The 19,948-nt window shown below is 45.7% G+C and overlaps 1 long non-coding RNA gene across 1 annotated transcript; it reads right to left on the bottom strand.

Annotated features, from left to right (window-relative positions):
* Positions 1–13,639: 13,639 nt before the first annotated feature.
* LOC140693142 (uncharacterized) lies at positions 13,640–19,781 on the bottom strand. The gene is made up of 4 exons (XR_012068844.1): positions 19,631–19,781; positions 18,069–18,234; positions 14,742–14,871; positions 13,640–13,887 (listed from the first exon to the last, which is right to left on the bottom strand). It is a non-coding gene; the product is annotated as an uncharacterized lncRNA (long non-coding RNA).
* Between the last annotated feature and the right edge of the window lie 167 nt (positions 19,782–19,948).

The following is a 19,948-nucleotide window of genomic DNA, read 5'->3' as shown; positions in this document are numbered from 1 at the left end:
TTCCCTCCTCACCCAGCCCCTGAGAACCCCAAGTCCTCTTTCTCTCTGCGTGTCTTTAACTCTCCTGGGTGTTCCCTGTCAATGAAATTTAAAAAAATTTTTTTTGTCCCTGCCCACATGTTTAAAGCTGGGGTGTGTATTATTTTTGTCTTCACTTGAAACAGCATTTTTATTTTAAGGGGATATCCAGGTTGATTAAAGTTGTGACGTACAAAGTGAAACCCTTTTAGTAACTCTGTGCAAAATCTCAGGGTAGACACTGCTGTTCCCCCTGTGACACCACAGCCAGAAGACACAAGGGAGATGCTTAGCTCTTCCTGTGGCGAAAACAAAACCAAACAAATCAAAAACATTAGCAAAAGCCCAGAAAAACTGCTTGAAATACATATCACAAACTGGAAAATGCATTCCTCATAACCCAAGGTTGGAGAAAGGTTTCCCATCCCTGTAGTCCAAAATCCTTTTGAAACCCAATGTTCTAAACAGAAACAGAAGAGACATGGGCAGTTCCAATGAGAGGCAATGCAGGTGGTCAGTGTGTGTTAGAGATGCTTGATCTCTCAGATGAGAACACAGGCAGACGGCAACACTGCAGAGACAGCACCGGTCACCATCACACTGGCGGGTCTTTAGTCAGGTGACAACCAGCCCTGGTGACAATGTAAGCAGGCAGGGGCTCCAGCAGATCCCCTGGAGGAAAGAGTGAAGGGACGCTCCTCTCCAGGAGAAGAGGGTTGCAGGACGCATCAAAGGGCCACAGATGCATCTCTTCCCCAGAAGTTCTGATCCTTACAGTTCATCCCACTAAAATCCTTACACACCTATTCAAAGATGCCTTTTTAAGGGTGTTCATCACAGCACTGGTTGAAACAGTCGGAATTAAAGCAACACTAATGTTGTTGGAGAGGGGATGGGGTCCATTCATTCTGGTTCATGTTGATGAATGAATGCTGTGCAGTTGGAAAAGTGGATGCCTGGTCTCAACCCAATGTCAAGGGAGGCCTCAGGGTGGAAGTATGCAGACCCACCGTCTGCACCCAGGGTCCCATCTGCACGACCACATATGTGTGAAATCAGCATAGATGTAAACTGATCTGATTGTGAGTGTGTGAGAGACAGAGATGAAGAGAGACAGACTGAGAGACCCAGAGACTGAGACATAAGCACCAAATAATTCATGACATTCACCTCTGTGTGTAAGAATTACAAATCTCTTCTCTTTTAGGCAATATTTCAATTTTTTGTAATGTGTCTGTATTACTCTACTAATTCTAAAAGGATTAAAATCCTATGTTAATGTGACCCATTCATTACTCATCTATGGAATAATTAAAATACATTAATCCTATTTTTAAAAGAATTTAAATCCTTCTCAGGACTCAGTTCCATGTCAGCTCCGTGGCAGCAGAGGTTCTCCAGGAGGTCGTGTCTCTTCTGAATCAGCATCTAATAGAGGTGAGGAAGAAGCACCAGACTTGGACACTGAAGACTGCAAAAGATGAGAGATTCTGTTGAGAGAAATTAAGACCTATTTTCACGGGGAATAATCCCATATTCATGGAGCAGAAGGCTTCATTCTACTAAGATGACAATAGTCCACAAATAGATCTAAGGATTCAAAGAATGCCTAACCCAAATCCCAGGTGGTGTTTTGCAGGTATTGACAATCAATCTAAAATTCTCGTGGAAAATCCAGGGGCTCAGAATACATGAGTGAACCTTGACAAAGAAGAACAAAGTTCGAGGAATGGAAAGTCAGATGGAACCCACGGTTAATACAAAAGCACTTTAAGCTGAAGAAACCTGCGATTCACTACATGGAGAAGAAAACCTATCATGAAAACCAATTCTCTCCTCTCCCTTTGTCCTATTAAGTTCAGTTGGTAAAAAAGCCTTTAACTTTCATGATTTAACATGGTAGTTACTTTTCTGGTTGGCTCCTGCGTGTGTATAAATAAACCGTTTCTGTCGTTCATCTCCTCTTTGCTTCTGTGGGCTCTTTGGGAGGGACTCTGGATTATGGGGACCTGCTCTTTTCTCACCTTCTTTAGTGGCATCTTTTGTCCATGGTGAAGTGCTTAAAAAAAGAAAAGGCTCATTGGTTTTGGGTCAGATTTGGAACATGTATACCTTTGGAGACCCCCTGGAGGAACAAGGGGGTTCAATACTGCTGGGAGTATTTACTTGTCCAAATGCCTAACAAGACGCTATTTGCAAGGTTTTTTTTTTTTTAAAGATTCTTACACTTAAACAAATACCTTATCTAAACCTCTTGGATGATTAAATACAAAGAAAAAAGAAGAATCATGTCTGGCCTAAGAACTCTTTCTTAACAAAACGGAAGGACAGAATCAGATTCAGAGCAAAAATTAAAATCCATTTATACCATCAACCCACCCAATCTTTTGTACACTGTCCTCATGTAATCTGCCAGATGGCGCCCTGGAGAAGGTCTTTACTCGTGCTCATTTTCAGAGCTCGGCCACGAGGGAGGTTGGTCCCCAGGGCCTGAGAGGGGCTATTTGTGAAATCTTCTCTGCTGAGACCCACCGGACTAAAGGGAACTGTGTGCTCTGAGGGAGAGAGAGAGCACACTGAGCCTCTGTGGAGGCGTCTCTGAGATGATCCCAAAGGCACACAGCTCTAACTCTGGACACGGGAATTTTTGATTGGCATCTGAGTTGGAAATCTCCTCCTGGATAGAAAGAAGCAGATACAAGATGTTGCAATTGGATGGGCAGGTCGGCCTCTCGAATTTATTGATGAGGAGGACACGCAATTCTCTGCAGAAGTAGGAACACCCATCCCTGCTCTGCTGACTTCATCTACAGAGAAATAGAGACGCGGCTGTATGGGGAATTCAACACCCACCAACCGTTCTTACCGACGTCAATGTCCCCACTTTATTCTCCTGTCAGGTCTCTGCACAAAAACTGTGTCTCAGCACAAAATATCACACACCTATCACCCTGAACCACTCTGTGTCTGTGTCCAACTCGAGCATTAAGGCCTGTGACCGTTACTGTCAAATCGTGTCCCCCTTTCAGCCCGTCTCCCGCCATCATCCCAGCCCAACCTCGGTGTCTCTCTCCAGGTCAGCAGCACTCTTCCCACTGGCTTCCCATCAGCTTACCTTGCCCTGCTTCCATTGCTTATTCCCCATACGTTACCCACAACTGTCTTATTAAAGTATGAATTGGATCAAGTTGTTCTGCTTTGCAAAATACTCTCGTGATTTTCCATTGTATTCAGAAGGATATCCAGAGTCCCTACAAAGGTCCTGTGTGATCCGGACCCTCACCCGTCTCTGCAGCCTCAGTTCTCACCGTTCTGCTCCAGCCCATCTTCACCGCCCAGATGGTCCCCACCAGGACAGCTGTGTTTGTAACTCCAAGTCTCATACTTACACTTCTCCCGGTCTGGGAGGCTTTTTTTGTCTGTTACCTACGTGGCTTATTCTTTTGCTTCATTCAGGACTTTATTCAAATTATTTTACCCTCAGAGAGGACTTATCTGACCACATTATTTAAAATGACACGCACATATTTCCTACTCAATAATTTTCTCTCCTAATATGCTTTATGTTTCTTTGTGGCAACTATTATTACCTGGCAGTACGTCATATATTTATTTGCTTAATGGTTTATTATCTGTCTTTCTTACTAATCCTATATTAATGGAACCACAAATAACTGTTTTAACCAGTAACATTCAAACCGCCTTTAAATGAATTCTTTTACCAGATGAGAATTTCAGAGGCTTCCACGGGTTGCTTAGGGGAAAAAAGAGAAAGGATTCAGGTTGAACAAGTTATTGAGGACCTGGGAGTTGGTTATTTATTTTATATATAGTAGTGTGTACATGTTAATCCCAAACTCCTAATCTAGCAAAAGACCAAGCTGACTACTATTTTTAAAAGACTTTATTTTCTTTTTAAACTTGGGTTGTTTGAGACCTCTTTTCTTCTTTGTTCTTTTCCTTGTTTATTTTAAAGAAATTTTATTATTTTTCTTTTACATTGAGTTACTGCGAATTGAACCCAGCATGTACTCTACCCCTTGAACTATACCATCCCCTCCAAAGACAATTATTTTTATACTTGGCAATACCATATTGAATTAAGATTTTTTGTTCCATTTTCCCTTCATAGAGTTTATAACTGAGGGGAAGAGAGAGAGGAAGCCCTGGGCCATCCCTTCCTTCTTAGCGGGTTACTACACAGCAGAGGAGCTTGGCTGTCTCCAGGCCCAGCTCACCTTTCTGCTCTGAGGGCCGACTCAGGCCACTTCTCTTAAAAGCGGCGTATTAGAAGCAGCAGAAAGCCAACTAGCGAGCAACAATGACAAAACTGACCCCCCTGCAGTTGGACATCATCTGCTCTGAAACGAACCTCTTAAAGCTCTTCTTCGTATTAGTGGATGGTTTTCAAAAATATTTCCAAGGAGATGAATCTCATTCCATTTTTCTGGATTTCTTGGGCCTTCTATGACTTTAACTGCGGCTTGATTTTCTGCAGAACGTCTGCAGGGAAGCCAGGCAGAACACGTGAACAGACACTGCAGGCCACGGCTGAGGCCTCCGGTCAAAGCATCGTTGTTGTGCAGAGCCTACGTTCATGGGGCCATTTTCATGACTGCTGTAATTAGTTCTCATCCAAGTGTCCCACCGAAAATGTTTCTAGATGGAAGGTGTCCTGACGCAGACGAGCAGCGGGGATGTGGGATACAGATGGCGGACATACTGGAAGGAGAGACGGGAAATGTTTCTTCAGGCTTCAGTTTGGAAGATTTCTGATTTTTATATGGACATTAAACTTGGTCAGGCTGAAGCGCCGTTTGCTCTAAGACGGGGTGATGAACACGTATCCCTACAACTTCTAAAAAATTTTTTGAAGCTGGACGTGAAAGCCTAGGGGACAGACAGCTTAGAGTGACACCTCCGTTCCAGGATACCTATGATCTCGGACTCACAAAGGGGAAAAGAATACACATACTTTGCCTGTGTAGCTCTATGTGAAATTATTTTGACCCTTGCTGGATGGTGTAAGAGGAGAGATCATGTATTCTTTCTTACATCGCTAAGATGACAATTCTTGATGAATCAGCAGACTGTTTCCGATGGCCTGGGGTCTGTGCCAGACATTAGCTGTCTAGACAAATACCGCACAGCCCCCATTCCTCAAGGAGATCACAGTGTGTCGTGAAAGAGACAAATTTAAATAGGTTTTCTAAACAATGAGTTAAGAGTCACATGGCATCATATATACTATATGTTCAGAGGGGCTCTTCCACTGCCTGGGGCTGGGTTCTAGAAGGTAGGGAAGGTGTCAGAGAGGAAATGCTTTCTGCCCTGACATCTGAAGGATTCCATCAAATCTGTAGACCAGCAGAGTGCGTGGTGGGGACGGGATTCTCAGCAGCTTGTGTGTCTCGTGCAGACGCCTGGTCGTGTCTAACAGCACTTTGCAACTAGGGAAGGAAGGTCAGTGAAGCTAGAGTTTGTGAGGAACTAATGGAAGCTGAGGCTGAAAAAAAGCAGCAACTAGGTGATGAGAAGTTGTGACGTTAAGTCAGGGAGCGTGGACTTCCTCACATACGCAGCAGGGATGTCTTTGGGGTTTTAAGGAGGAGAGTGACACAGATTAGTCATTAAAAGTGAGCAAAGTGGATTGTTCACTCTAAAGAACAGCACTGGGGAGACTAGCAAGGGGTGGGAATTAGTGCAGTGGGGAGCGAGGAGCAGGGACTTAGTTGGGGGACATTAAGGAATAGAATTGTAGTACTGATGGGGGTGAGGGAGTGGAAAAGTAAAGGAAATCTCCCAGATGTAAGTCACGGAATACAGATGGGATAGTGATGCCATGTTTGAAAAAGAAAACCTAGTTCTGAGTGAGAGTAAATCCAAACATGCAGAGCTTGAGATTTTTATGGGCTAATCAAGTGGGAATGTCTACTTGTCAATTAGAAGTATATATCTGGGACTGAACTGAGATGTCCATGCTGAAAAAGATTTGACAGTTAATCAGTGCACAGAGAGCAGTTGAAGCCACGGGAATAAATGCCACCCACTGACATTTTAACAAAGAAAAGGGAAGGAGGGCACTTCTGGTTCAAAAAATATGGCAGACCAGAAACTTGAAGACCCCCTCACTGAAGACACATAAAAACGTAGGACACAATGCCGCTAATTTTTTCTTGTTTTTTTTTACGGGCACTTTTATTGTGGTATGATTCCTGTACAGTAAAATACACATATTTCACATGTAATATTTGATTAATTTGATTAATGTCTACACCCAGAAAACCATCACCTCGATCAAGATAGCCAGCATTTCCATCACTCCCCAAGAGGGGCACTTTTCAAATCCCTATATTTATCCCTTCCCATCCCCTTCCCTCCCTGTGAACCGTAGGTTTGTTTCTCTATGTCTGTGGGTCTATTTCTCTTTTGTAGTTAAGTTCATTTGTGTCTTTTTTTGATTTCACATATAAGTGATATCATATGGCATTTTTCTTTTTTTCTGGCTTACTTCACTTAGAATGAATATCTCTATGTCCATCTATGTTGCTGCAAATGACATTATTTTGTTTTTCATGGCTGAGTAGTATTCCATTGTATAAATATACTACTACTTCTTATCTAGTCAGCCATCGATGGACATTTGGGTTGTTGCCATGTCCTGGCTATTATAAATAGTGCTGCTGTGAGCATTGAGGTGCATGTGACTTTTTGAATTAGAGTTTTCTTCTGACATATGTCCAGGAGTGGGAAGGCTGGATCATGAGTTAAGCCCATTTTCAGTTTTTAAAGGAATCTCCACACTGTCTTCTGTAGTGACAATGCAGCCCATTTTGTGAAAGCAGAGTCATGCTCAGAAAGTAACGGGTATTTCTAGGGGCCAGACATGAAGCGCAGTGAGTGTGGCCTGTTCAGGAATCAGAGGGCAGTCTGCCAGGGCTGGAGGAGAGTGACAAGGGAAGTGTGGTACAGGTAGGATTCAGACCACGTGGGGACCTGACAGGCTGGGATAATGAGCCTGGACTTCCAGTCATCCCTTGGTAACCATGGGGCACTGGTTCCAGGACTCACCCTGAAGTCAACATCCATGGATGCTGACGCCTCTTGTATAAAATGACATAGGACTTGCATGGGACTCATGTACATCCTCCCATCTACTTTTTTATATATATACAAACTTTTTTTATTGAGTTATAGTCATTTTGCAAAGTTGTATCAAATTCCAGCATACAGCACAAGTTTTCAGTTATACATGAATATACACATATATTTGTTGTCACTTTCTCTTTCACTGTGTCCTCCTGTGTACTTTAAATTATCTCTAGATTACTCATGGTATCTAATACAACATGAATGCTATGTAAGTAGTTGCCAGTGTATGGCAAATTCAAGTGTTGCTTTTTGAAACTTTCTGTTTTTTCAACAATATTTTCAATCCACTGTTAGTTGAATCTGTTGGATAGGGAGCCCCTAGATACGGAGAATCCCCAAGCTCCTCCTTCCCACATCCTATATTTTCACTGCAAGCACTGAAGGGGTCCAAACATAGAAGAGACCTATCTACCTGCTGGAAACCCTGAGGAATTCCGTCAGCGTATGTAGCGCAGGAGAGAAGGCTTAGGGCCAACTAGTGGGAAAGGAGGGCCTGCCTGGAGAGGAAGGAGGAAGGACCACATTGGAAGCCATCACGTACTCTTACTGGAACTAGCTGACAGCAGTGAGGGACGCCAAGGAACTGGGGACACGTCACGTGTGGGGCGATCCTGGCCACCAGGTGCAGGGTTCACATAGCTGGGACCCAGTTTGCAAGATCAAAATAACAAGGAGGCAAAGGGGCTGCCTCAGTCCCAGGATCCTGACAACGGCCACAGCGCCGTGACCCCAGCTAATGCGGTTCCCCTATTAAGCCAGAAAAAGGAAACTCGGAGCCAAGATATTGCAGATTCCACCGCAGCCACACGGATAACTAGATCTCTAACCTGACAAAATGTAACCACCAGAAACAGGAATCTTTCCTTTTCTCTTCCTTTGGAACTTTGGACAGGGAGTCACACATCTTTGACGGGAACCACCTTAAAACTGAAAGAGAGCTCATTTTTCAGGAATAAGCATGGAGAAAAAGAGTGGGGTGATGGTTTAAAGCGGAAGTCAAAGTGGAAGCCCATGTGAGAAATGGTAAAAACATGCTTCTCAATGAATTCGAGACATGGCAAAAAGGAGGAGGAAGGTTAAGGAAATCTCTATTAATATCCACTCAGCATACAAGACTAGCCAGCCATAAAAAGACAGCACCTTAAATTAATAATTTTTTTTTTGGTGATGAAAAACAATGTCTTAATTTTAAAAAAGTTTTGGGCTATCAACAACACACTGAGAGCTGTTGATGAGGAGAACATAAATCTGCATATAGATATGTAAGTGTTCCAAGTCCACCGCTCGAAAAAAATTAGTCAATCACGTGTCCAGTTGATTGGGAAATCACGATAAGTAAATAACTCAAAAGTGGGAAAGACATGGGATTAAATAGTGGTAGCGAGCAATGAAATCCAAGATGTTTATACCTATATTTTCTTTGTTAATGTAACAAACTTTAAGCAACTGTCTAAAAAGTAGTAACTGGAGCACACAAACACACACGCACACACACACACAATTTGGAACAGCAGAGAGCTAAAATATGCTAAATTTTTCATTATTGAGGAACAGGATCTAATAGATTATTTCATTTCTGAGATTCTTATAGGCATACTGGTCCAACTGCATATAAAGTTATGAACTTAGAGATGATTTATAAAAATTTAGAGACTTTTCATTAAGAGGCAATATAGCTTCCAAATCACTGAAGAGAAAATTAACAATAAAAAATTAATTAATCCAGGTAATATGGAGTAACACTGACCATATTTACCACCCTACAATAAACCACAAAATAGATACAATATACTAATCAATGATTTTTAAGACACGTGAAAACGATCATCCACTAGGACCTTGTCCTGCCACCTCTATACCAAGGCTGCTAGCCCTCCTACTGCCATCACCAAGAATGTCCACCAAGAGGCTACATTTCCTTCCTCTGCTCCTACTGCAGAGCCAGTCCTGAGCAGTCCTTTTCCAGGTTTTGGCAGGCAGCTCTCAGAAGTGCTCTCGTATGCCTTGGTCCCTTTTGGCCACTAGCAAAGGGCTCAAGGCTGAGCAGTGAGCCTCCTTCCTCATCCAAGACCTAGGAACCTATCTGACTTCTGAGCAGCCCTTCACTCTTGTCTGCTGTCTGGTACTCTTCGCCCGGCTTCCCGAGTCTCCGTCTTGGGCAGCCTGCACGCTGGCCACAGCCCATCAGAATCGGTTCCCCCGCTAAGAGGCCACGCGTGATCTTGAGCAGGGCTCTAGGCCTCTGGAGCAGCGCGGCTTGGACTGCGTCCTGGTCCTGGGCTCGCAAGCTCCATGCCCTTGGTTGAGTCAGTTAACATCTCTAAGCTACAGTTTCCTCATCAGTAAAATGAAGACATAATCAATTTGGAAAAAAAATCAGAATCTGAGAGGGACTAAATTTCTTGTGATTGAAGATTATTTTAATTTTGAATTATACAGCAAAGGACATCATACAATATTTAATACTTCATAATTCTAATGGACAGCTTCTACTATTAAAACTAATGCATGCACGTACACACAAACACACATGCAGACACACTGACTCTGCTCCACATACATCCCCACGGGCACACACACACACTCGGAGTCATGTAACACACACACACCCATAACATACACACAACCACACACGTCCTCAGGCACACACACACACATAACATACAGAACCACATACATCCCAAGGCGTGCGCACGCACACACACACACACAGAATCATGTACCACACATGTCCTCAGGTGCGTGCATGCGCACACACACGTCTAACACGCTTTGGCGTTATTCTAAATCAATTTACAATTGAGGGTCACAGTGTCCATTGTTTTACCCACTCAGAAGATCCTGACTTTGGAGCGTGAAGCAGGAACCTCTCCTCTCTGGAGATGGTCTTTGCCACTTACAGTCTCAGTAGAGACAACATAACTGCTCTGGACTTTTGGAAGTGCAGGGCCAGAGCATACCTGGGAGCTCACATCCTATACATGTAAACATGTTAAGTGCAGTAGGTTCTAAAGTCCTGCCTTTACAAATATACATTCATTATAAGGGGGAAGACCAGGTTCAAATTTAGAATTCCCAGACACAGGGGAGTTCGGCAAAGAAAGTGAGTGTGTGGGGAAAGCTGATTCCCAGGCTCTGATCACTAGCCTGACCCTTTTCTTCCCAATGCTGGGTCCATCCCCTGCCACAAGGGGCCTTGGATGTGCACAGGGGGAAACTCAGTCCTCACGACCGGGCTCTGCTCATACCCTCCATGCAAACAGCTGCCCTTTGGCCTCTCTGTGAGTCCTGGGAATCTGAACTCCGGGGATAGCCGGTGCAGGCACTAGAAATGGGTCGGGCTGTTGAGGCAGGGCAATTGTGGTCCAGGGTTTCTAGAGCATGGGATGGAGCCAATGACCATGTCCCCTTGGCCCTGCTGACTCCACCTTGTGGAGGGTGTGGCCAGAGGAAGTGTCAGGGCCAGAGGGACCCTCTGTAGTGCAGGACTCAGGGCAGCTAGCCCCCTTGCCGAGGTCTAAGGGCAGAAGGCCTAAGAAAAGGCCTAAGAAGGCTGTAAGGTGTCTTCATCCCCATTAATTAAAAAAAAAGTAAAAGCTTACCACAGGCGTGGGTAGAAAGGGTTTTGTTAGAACAAGGGAAGGCACTTGCCAAGGTCTGGCCATAGAGGGCTGGTGGGTTTGCCAGGTTGATGAGGAACCAACAGGACATTAGTCTCCACTGGGTCTAAACACCTCCTGAATTCCTCCGGGTGACACTGAAATGCAGTGAGACACGGAAACCTCTTAAGTTATTAAAATCTTCATGGTGAGCCGTTCAAATCTCTCCTCATTCTTGATACGAAAGCACGATAAACACAGGCCAGAAACTCATCAGCTTGTTGGTTGGTTCACTATCCGTCTGGGCCCCCTCTTGTAGGAGCCTTCATCACATCACCCAGGGCTGACCCGGCTCAGGATCATAGCTGATTTTCCGCAGGTGGCATCACTTGCTGGTGACAAGAAGCAGGCATGTTAGCCACCTCCCAAACACTGAGGTTCCTCCTGGGAGGAACCTGCAGGCCCCCAGTACATCCTCTGCACCACGATGCTCCTTAATGCCACTCCCGGCTTGCTGCCCTGGCCTCTAGCTCTGGCCAGAACCTCACTGGATTGTCGATAAATGTCACCCATATACCACGTGTAAGCTTGGGGTCCAGATGTGACCATGTTTCTTATTTTCTTCCCATCGATAGATTGTTTGATTTTTGTGTCATCGTGTCGGCAGGAAGGCCAGTACCACCGTCTTGAGGCCTCCCCAAGCCGCCTCTGTCTATAACTGTCCTAGCACCCCAGGGGATCGGGTCTGAAGCCTGGCACTCTGACACGGTGGCACCTGGAGGGACAGGAATCCACTCCTGCTGTGGCTTATGCTGAGGCTCGATGTGGCCATACAAACAAATCCCACAGGCCCTGACGTCACTTGACTCGCCGCAGGGATGCTCCCTCACTGCCCCGTTCCCCCCAGAGACCGAGGGCTTTCTGCTTGTTCCCGAAGGCCCCACCCCCGAGGGGACACTGGATCCAGTGGAGCGTCCAGCCTGCTTCCCCGCCAGCCCTTAGGGCTTTCGTGGGGCCTGGAACATCAACTACCCTCCCCTTAGGGGCCCGTTTGTCCTTTCCAGCCAACAGACCTAGGTCATAAGCACTTTAACTCACCTGAGGGTGTTTTCCTCACTTCAGGGGCAGTGAGGACTGGGCTTCTTCACACTCCAAGTGCCCCAGGTCTGGACGCAGACAGCCTGGCTCATCCCTCAGTCCTGCAGGTCCCGGCCACACCTGCTGCTGCTCACTGAGTCTGGGCTGTGTCCTCTTCCAGGACAAGAGGTGCACTCTGCCCCCCGCCCCGCCCCCACCAGCGGTGGCAGAGGCGGCGAACAGGCAGGTGAGCTGGGGCCTGAGACCGTGCCCGCAAATCAGTGCCCCAGAGGCGGCTGGTGACTAGCGGGACCCCGGGACAGAAGCCAGCATGGGATGGGAGGAGGAGGAAGGTTCAGGATAAGGAGATGAAAGGGGGAACAGATAGCACCGTGAGGACCTCGACCATGAAAGGGAAGAAAAAAGACAGTGACAGCTGGAGCGGTTTTGGCGTTAAAGCTGCGGGCTTTTTCATTTAATTTCATTAATTACCATTACATATAGTGGCATGTTTTTATCTGATTAAAGATTAGGTGCCATGTCATATAACAGGATATATTATGTTATTATTTATTAAATAATACATAATAGTAGATATACAAGCATATTATTTTCTGTTTATTTATTATCAGATAGTATATAATACATATGTATGTATTTATATACAGAATATATAATTCATGCATCTATATAATATCTAACATAACAATGTAGGATTATGATTAATATATTTTATAACAAGATTACATAAAAATAATGATGTAATATTATCCATTGTATGTCTTGGTTCATGACACATTCTCACCTTAGGTGCCTGTCAGAGGTATTTATGTATTAAAATTAATATTATAAGAAACAGTTGTGAACCTATCACCCAGCATCAGAACAGGACTATTGACAGTGACATACTGTGTCCTCTTTCCCTATCCTGCTCTTGGACTCTTCTCACAGGAAGTAACCAGCATCCTGAATCCTAGCTTACCCTTGCTTTGTGTTACTTTCACACACACAACATTTAAGATCAGTTAAAACAAATGAACTGCAGGTACATGCAACGAAGTGGATGAATCATACACTCTATGTTAAATTGAAAAAGTAAGCCCTAGAAGGTAGCCTATAGTGTGCTATGCTTTTAACTGTGTATATATATGTAAACTACACTCACTAAATTAGAACAACTACAGCTAGAGTCCAGGTGGGAGAGGGACAGATAAAAGGTGAGGTGAGCAGATTTGCTGCAGGTGAGCGAGTTCCTTTCCAGTGACATGTCATTCTCTCTGAAGCAGGAGGCGAGGCCATCTGCTGGGAGTCAGGGAAGAGACAGAGGGAAGCTTACAGTTGTGCAGAGAGCAGAGAATGTTGACACCACTAAGTGATAAGTGGGGAAATGTGCTCACTAGAGAAATCCTGGAGTATTGCCTGGCAGTGGCAGCATGGTAGGCATTGATTTGTAGTCTTAGAAATCTGTGCTGGGAGAGCCTGCTGCCTGCAGCCACAGAATAAATAGAGCTGGGTGAACCGAGATGGAAGTCGTCCTGGTGAGGAACTGAAAAGATCAAGGGTCAACGGGGTTTTGTTTGTCATAAAGAGAGTGCTGACTGTGGATGCAGAGCTGGAAGGTGGGGAAGTGGAAGTAAGAGGAATGTGAACAGGCTGGAAAGCAGAGGATTCAGCGCTTGATGCCCCAGTGAGGGTGAAGGAGGGCCAGGGAGGCTGGTGGACATGCACCTGGACGGCTAGAGGTGGGCACTTAAAGGCGAGAGGCTGGAACTGGGGTGGAGTCATGCCTGGGTATGTGACCGGGGGTAGGGTGAGTGGGCGGTGGCTGGCTCAGGCTGAAGGAGAAGACCCTAAAATGACCATACTGGGTGGTGGATGGAGAGTCAACTTTGACGTCTTGATGATAGGAGGTGAGGCAATACAGAGCTGGTGGTCCAGGTGCTCCTGACTGAGGCAGATGAGCAGGGAGGCCAGGGTGGCAGGCACTGCTAGGAAAGGATCTTGGTTTTCCAGGTGCTCCCAAGAGAGGAGGAGCAATGATCTGAAGGTGGAAATTGAGCACAAGGAGGTCAACCCAGGCTCCTGATCAAACGGGGGTGTGTGAGGGGGCAAAGTGTCAACTCCAGAGATGGTTACCCAGGAAGCAGGGGCCATGGGTGAAGTGAGGGGACACTCAGAGAAGAGAGGGAGGAAAGTCTTCTGGGTGTAGGGGGAAGAGAGGCCCCAGGACAAAGGAGCACAGAGGCACAGTGATGAGGATGGATTGGCTCTATGGTGACACTGCAGGGATGGCTGGATCTTTGTCCTGAGGTCTTAGGTTGGGGGGACTACTGGCCTCATGAGGACCCCCCTCTCAGCAGCCTGGACAGAGGCTCTCGCTCCTGAGAGCTGTGTGGCCACCACTGTTCCTGGAGGGGCTCTGCCTCCGTCTTCTCTTATCAGACTTTCCTGCCCAGCCCCCGACAGCCAGCGAGGGAGCCTGGGCCTCGCAGCTGCTTCCCATGGAGGGACACAGGTTCCTCGGAGCAGCAGGCTGATCTTACTTTTCTCCGTAACCAAGGGCCTAGCAAAGCGCCAGCCTATGGGTGGGCCATTCAGAGGCTCAGATACTTACCAAACTAACTCAAAGCAGTAGAATAGCAGAGCTGGAGTGACTGACCACTGAGCTCACAGAGTTCACTGCCCACACCCCCATTCTACAGATGAGGAAATAGAGACCAAGCGTTGAAGCAGCCTTGGCCAAGGTCACGCTGCTCTTAAATGCTGGCCTGTGTCGGGCATGCCAAAGTGATGAGTTGCAGTGAAGGGGCTGAGAGGGGGCTCTGGGGCTAGACAGCTTGGGTTCAAGTCCCAGCTCTGCCATTTATTAGCCGTGTGATTAATGAATGTCCTTACCTTTAAAGTGGAACTCATAGTGGTGCCAACTCATTGGGTTGTCGTGAACACAGCGTTCCTGGAACAGCAGGACAGAGCTCTGTAAGGGTTTGCTGTTGCTTTGGTTACTATTATTATCACCAAGTGAACCCTGAAATGAAGAACAAAGGCAGCAAGAATTTTTATTTTAAATGATTTTAAAATCCTCTGTTGAATGTTTCATTTCATCTATTCCAGTTTGCATTTGACACTTATTAACAACTACACAATAGATGACATTTGAGGCAATCTTGCTTCATGTCTTTATTTCTCACTAACGACACAGGCTATTTAACAGGCAGTAGTTTCTTTTCCAGGAAGAGGGACAAAAATTTAAAAATGACTCAGTGCCTCTCGGTCCCCAGTGAGTTGGTTGTGACCTGTCAACCCAGCTTTGGGGAAGTGCCCGCTCCCCCTGGGCTCGCTGTGCTGCCCTGCAGCCTCCAAGGGGCGCCATACCCCCACACGAATCCAGTCTCTTGGTTCCTATCTTTGCTTCAGATCCCTCAAGTGCTGCCCATGCCCCAGGACCCCATCTGCCCCACCAGCCTTGGCTGCTGGACTCCAGGACACTATCCTGGGTCTCAACCATCCTCTGTTCCTATGACCTCCCCACTACTCTACATTTTGTCCTTCAAGTGTGGGCTCCTGTGGCTCGCCACACAGCAGGGGTCTCCCCGTCCTCCGTCCTCCACCTCAATTAACTGCATCGTCCTGCACGGTGCCTAGTGAACCCATGTGGAGGCAAGAAGAATACACAACAACAGGTGCTCAGAGGCGCTGCCTTTCCCACTGCAGAGGCCCTAGAGAGCTTTCTCCCGGCTGGTTATTCACAGGCGCTGAAGCTGTGGAATCTCGATCTCACCAATTTAAAGGGCATCATCACTAATTACAAAAGCAATCATTTCTTCAGTAGCAAAAGGAGAAAAGGCTTTGTGTTCTCCACCACCAACTTTTTTCCTCCACCTTCAGATGTTTCTCATCTCTGGGCAAAGTTAGAAAGCAACTCACAGAATATTATTTTTCAGTGTCTTTTCCCACTCTGAGGATCGATTTCCCAGAACCGATGAAGGCTAGAATGGTTTAGCTTTCCTGGACTGAGTATTAAGAGGCCTGGGGGGAGGGGGAAGGGGGAGGTGAGATAATTCAGCAATATTGAACCTAACAGAGACATTAAAAGGTTCTATTCTAAACAGAAAGGAAGCAGGATCCTATAGAAACAGGAAAACCATAGTTGGAAATGCAATAACGTGTTACAAGAGAATAAACATAAAGATGTAAAAATGAAAAAGGACATCAAAGTAAAACAAGGAGGGAATGGGAGAGGTGAGCAAGAAAATACAGATGTTTTTCTTTCTTTTATTTCTTCGTTATTCTTAGGATGTGTTGGAGCCTACGTGATTATCAGTCTAAAGGAAATAGATATAGTAATATGTTGATATATTTGAAGAATAAAGTAACCACACATCAAAAGCATACATAGTCACAAAAAACCCAAAAAGAAACAAAATAAAAATGGCTTAAAGACTTAAATATTAGACAAGACACTATAAACTTCTCACAAGGAAACATTATTTGACACACATCTCAGCAATGTTTTCCTAGGGCCATCTAAGCAACCTAAGCAACAGAAATAAAAGCCAAAATAAATAAATGAGACCTAATTAAACTTATAAACTTTTGCACAGCAATAGAAACCATAAGTAAAACAAAAAGACAACCTATGGAATGGGAGAAAATATTTGCAAAAGATGAGACTGACCATGGCTTAATTTCTAGACTATATAAATAGTTCATCCAACTTAATAAGAAAAAAATAAACAACCAAATACTAAAATGGACAGAACAACTAAACATGGAATTCTCCATTGAAGACACACAAATGGCCAATAGGCATATAAAAAATGCTCAATATCGCTCAATTATCAGAGAAATGCAGCTCAAAACTACACTACAATGTTATCATCTCACACCAGTCAGAATGGCCATCATTCAAAAGTCCACAAACCATAAATGCTGGAGAGGCTGTGGAGAAAATGAAACCCTCCTACACGGTTGGCGGGAATGTAGTTTGGTGCAGCCACTGTGGAAAACAGTATGGAGATTCCTCAAAAGACAAGGAAAAAAAGAAAAAATACTTATCACCTAATCCAACAATCCCACTCCTGGTCATATATCCAGAGGGAACCTTCATTCCAAAAGATACCTGCACTCCAATTTTCACAGGAGCACTGTTTACAATGGCCAAGACATAGAAACCACCTAAACGTCCACTGACAGATGACTGGATAAAGATGTGGTATTTAGATATAACAGAATATTACTCAGTCATAACAAGAAGGAAATAAGGCCATTTACAGCAACATGGATGGAACTGGAGATGATCTCACTAAGTGAAATAAATCAGACAAAGACAAGTATCATATGATATCATTTATATGTGGAATTAAAAAAAGATACAAATGTACTTATTTATAAAACAAAAACAGACTCACAGACTTGTAAAACAAACTTAGGAGTTTGGGATTAACAGATACAAGTTACTATTTGTAAAACAGACAAACGACAAGGATTCACTGTAGAACACAGGGAACAATATTCAGTATCTTGCAACCTATAATGGAAAAGAACCTGAAAAAGAATAGACTATGTCTATGTACAACTGAATCACTGTGCTGTATACCTGAAACTAACAAAACAGCTGTATAACTGAAACTAACAGATCATTGTAAATCAACCACATTTCAATTAAAAAAATGATAAGCTCTAAATACCATTATTCAAAGAAAATCTTGTACTATTCCCTGTTACAAAACTTAAAATGGAAAGCTTGAGCAGGACCAAATTATACTGGATGGGCAGTTACATACCTTCTCCAGCACGTGGCCCATGCTACACACACACTGTGTTTTCCTACAGGTAAGAACAGCCCTGAGTGCAAAGGGAGCGAGTCCTTCTGGGACAAGGCCTCTGTGGCAGTGGCCTCCTTGTCACCGCTCCATCTCACCAGGAGGCCAGGGTTTTTAGAGGTGAGGGGACATAGAGCTCATACACTTCAAATTGATTTCCCGAAAAAACTAAGGAGAAGTCAAATTCACCTGCAGTGTGGGAAACATGAGCATGGTCCCGAAGCAGACCGACAAGCCCAAAGTAAGACAGCCCAATGTTCAGATCGGAACCAAAACAACGACCACCTGGCCCCAGTTAAATGACTACCACCTCACATGCAATGAACTGCTCGTACTCAATGTCAGGGATGTTTCTGTTGAGACTTGGGAGGTCAAAGGAGTCGGACCAGGGAATCCAGACCTGGTTGATGTCGGGGCTCTGCCAGTGGTAGAGGTGGCCCCAAGGGGATAGCACCAGTACCGGCTCCTCCATCTTCAGCAGGGTCTTCAGGAGGAAGGCAATGTGGATGCAGACGTTCCTACGGAGGCTGAAGCCCTCTGGAGTGTTGACGTAACACAGAAAGTATCTGGCAGGGAGCAAAGGAGAGCGGGTCTTCAGGGCCAGGACTCTGCACAGGAATCCCGGCTTAGATAGAACAGATACAACGGGAATCCCTGCACAGCCCATGGCCTAGACTCCAGACACATTCAGCAGCTTCTGGTTTGTAAAGTGGAGGCACTGCCCACCCATCTCCATGTGGCCAATTACTTTAAGTCGGGGAGCAGTTGCGGAAGACATCTTGGCATCCGTCTAACACCACTAAGCAGCTGACTAGCACCTGAGCACCCGTTCTACAGGGGCTCTTAAACTTCTTGTTCTACAGAACCCTATACACTCTTAACAATTACTGAGAACCCCAAAAGGCTGCTATTTATGTGAGTTAAATCTATCAATATTTCCTGTGTTAGAAGTTAAATAAGAAGTTAGAAAAAGTGTATGAATTCACTTAAAAATATTAACAATCTACTGTATGTTACCATTAATACACTTAAACAAAATATAATTTTATTTTTCAAAACAAAAATAATTAGTGAGAAGAATAGCAGTGATTTTAATTTCTGCAAATCTCTTTTGGACTGGTGAGAGCTGAATTCTCCTATCTGCCTCTGTATTCCCTCTTTTGTGATATCACAGACCAGGTTTTCCCTGGAAAACCCCACAGGAAACTCGGGAGTGCAAGAGTGTGCAAAAGGCAGGTGACTTCCCGGCGTTTCTGCGAAAATAGTCTTGCATCCCAGGGGCCTCGGACACACTTTGATAGCTGCTGCCCTACCCTAGGCGAGACTTTCCTACAGAAGAGCCAGGCAAGGGTCCTGACTTCTTTAATGAGTTACCGCAGCAACACCCCTCCCTTCTCTGTGTTAATGTTTTCCACAACCTCCATTACTGCAGATGAGGATGTAATCCTCAAGTGGGGCCTTTAATCCCAGAAGTCTGCCAACCTTGAGAGGGAGGGCCCATCTACCATCCCTACAGCCCGCACAGTCTATTTTGAGTCAAGCCCTAGATAACTACTAATCAGCACTGACCCTTGTCTTATTCCTGAGGTTTACCGAAGGAGCCAACATCTGGATGGAACTGAAATTTCCCTGCAGATAAACAAGGCTGATAAGCCACCCCATTCCAACATCTGATTCTGGGACTCTTCAAAACCCGGATAAGGCCCCGCTTCATAAATGATGGGTCCTCCGCCTGCCCTTCCCGGGGATTCTGGGAGGCCGCGGCCACCCAGGGCTACCCGGACTCGCGGCCCCAGCCCCAGCGCCCGAGGGGGAGGAAAGCCCGAGGCTATGACCCAGCACTTTCCCCCCCGCCCCAACCCGCTCCCCGGCACCACAGCAACTCCCCGGCCGCCACACCAACCCGGATCCCACCCTGGACCATGTCCACTGGCCCCGCCAACAGCGCGGCCGTACTTTTACCGTCTGTGGGACGACGCCCCAGACAGGATGTCGGCTGCCGACTGACCAAGCAAGAACTAGTCGCCAGACCGAGAAAGCCGCCATCCCCAGCAGCAAGCACAGCCATTGTCCCCAGCAGCTACACATTTCCGGAGCCCGCTCCCCGCCCCAGAAGTGCACGCTTGGCCTGTAGCCAAGGCAACGCCGCGGGGCCCTCCCCTAGCGCTTGCGTCGTGCCTCCTTCCGAGGCTAGACGTGCGAGGGCAGAACTTGCGGAGCCAATGGGAGCCAGGGCGCGGCCAGGGCGGGGGTGGGGGGAGGCTTATGGGGCAGCTGGGC

This window comes from Vicugna pacos, unplaced genomic scaffold (genome assembly GCF_048564905.1).
Source record: "Vicugna pacos unplaced genomic scaffold, VicPac4 scaffold_19, whole genome shotgun sequence".
Taxonomy (NCBI): domain Eukaryota; kingdom Metazoa; phylum Chordata; class Mammalia; order Artiodactyla; family Camelidae; genus Vicugna; species Vicugna pacos.
The sequence above is the reverse complement of the archived record's forward strand: the minus strand, read 5'-3'. Positions and strand labels throughout refer to the sequence as shown.